Genomic DNA, 1,891 nt, shown 5'->3' with positions numbered 1-1,891 from the left:
CTTCGTTCTTCCGGGGACCCGTGGTGCAGAAGTAGACTTAGGCTCCCTATAGGCATGAACATGTAAAAGCCCCATTGGGCGCAGGAAGGCATAACAGCATCGCCGCCATATTGGATGGGTCCCTCATTCTCAAAACCCAACTGGATCCAACGCAGAGTGAGCAACTATGCCTGTTTTTATGTGCAGCCTATGACTGCAACAATCGACGCACTATTGTTGACTTTTCTAGCCTATCTGTTGGGATTTTATATTTTAATTTGTTTTATTTTATTACATTCATATTTTAACTATCATGCCAAACCATATACCTGAATAAACCACATGTCATCTGGAACATCGTTATTAAGGACAGATGGGACCAAAGTAGAGATGTTAACCCATAATGCACAGCTCCATGTTTAGAAAATAAACTCTGTATCATACACATACACATACAAATGGCTGACAGCAGCTGTCAGCATGGTGGAGGAGTGCGAGTCCATCTGGCTGACAGCTGAAGTTTGAACCAGACTGGTTCATAAAACAGAACCCCGGCCCAAACACAGCAGCAAATCTACAACATGGTGTAGACCAAGGATCTGGAACGGTCCTCTCAAAGTCCAGATCAACCTGACTGAAGTTCTGTTATGGGGCCTTCAGAGGGCTGAGCAGAAACATCAATGGACTGAAGGTTCAGGTGGAACCTGTTGTGTGTTTTTACAACTTAAATTGGCATCATTTTAGATCCTGATTTAGACTAAAATCTGTAAAATGATGATTCCTCGGACTAGATGATCTTAACCTGTCCAGAGAGTTTAACTCCAGAGACTGTAAACTTTCTTAGCCTTTCGCTGTAAACCTAATTCCTCATTCTTTCAATCTTTGTAAACCAAGCATCCACAGCTCGCAAGCTTTTCTTCTCTCTTCGTTTCCTCTTAACCTGTTTTATAAAACCTGTTTTCGGCTCTGCCTCTTGTTGAATTTGTATTTATGTTACTCCTAAAATGATGCTCTTGACATGTTTTTCTAACTTTCTGTATTTCTTCAGAAAGTCTTTTGTAATATTAAACTTATTTCAGCTGCAGAATCTGTGTGAACAGCAGTAGGACAGGTGGGACTCATCTTCACAGCTTTCTGATTTTATTCAAACTGAGAAGAGCTTTTATATTCTATCAGTTGTTTTCTTCTTTATGTAATATTGTTGTTACAACCCCACAAATGGACATCAGATGTAAAATGTTGAAGAAATGTTGCCTGACTCAGGTTTCCTCTTCCTTTTAAATATTTTAACCCGATAACCTTTGTGTTTCTGTGGGATTTTAGCAGCACATCTACGTGTTCCACGCTCCACTTGGTAACTGCTTTCATCAGACCGATCCCTTTCCAGACAGAAATAACCAATATCTCTTCTGCTCATCTGTTCTCTTACTCTCTACCTTTGATCTTGTCTTCATTGTTCATGTTTATGCTGCTCTGCTGTTCTATTTCTATCTTCATCCTGCTGTTTTGCAGCCCAGAGTCTCCATGTCATCTCCTGATTCGCTGCTACTGCATCTGTGTGAAATATTGGCTCAGTAATTTATGAGTTGCAGTACCACTCCCCACCACTAGAGGCTAGAGTACACTAGCATGCATAAAATAGGAGTGTGAATACATGTTTTATCATGGAAGTTTCACCTGAAGAATAAACCTGAGTTTGACAAACTTCTGCAAGTGGATCTCCTCCTTTACAGTTAAGATGTCCAGTTTGATTTCTCCAAACAGATTCCCGTCTACCTGCTCCAAACACATGCCTTGGGTTTTCTCATTTGACTAGCCATTGGATTTTGAGATAGATGATGTGTTCAGTAGTGGATGCAGGAAATGAGTGTTTATGAATGTGGAGAAGATGAGAAGTTTAGAGTGCTACACG

The 1,891-nt window shown here is 40.6% G+C and overlaps 1 protein-coding gene across 1 annotated transcript in view; it reads left to right on the top strand.

The window, feature by feature from the left end:
• Nucleotides 1-1,687, top strand: part of rab33a (RAB33A, member RAS oncogene family) — a 31,931-nt gene extending 30,244 nt beyond the window's left edge. Inside the window, exon 4 of the mRNA XM_015955167.3 lies at nucleotides 1-1,687. This exon is cut by the window's left edge and continues 6,200 nt beyond it. The gene's annotated coding sequence lies outside the window, so the exon portion shown is untranslated.
• The last annotated feature ends 204 nt before the right edge of the window (nucleotides 1,688-1,891 follow it).

Source organism: Nothobranchius furzeri, chromosome 1 (assembly GCF_043380555.1).
Source record: "Nothobranchius furzeri strain GRZ-AD chromosome 1, NfurGRZ-RIMD1, whole genome shotgun sequence".
NCBI classification, from domain to species: Eukaryota; Metazoa; Chordata; class Actinopteri; order Cyprinodontiformes; family Nothobranchiidae; genus Nothobranchius; species Nothobranchius furzeri.
This window is presented reverse-complemented; position numbering and strand designations above follow the sequence as displayed.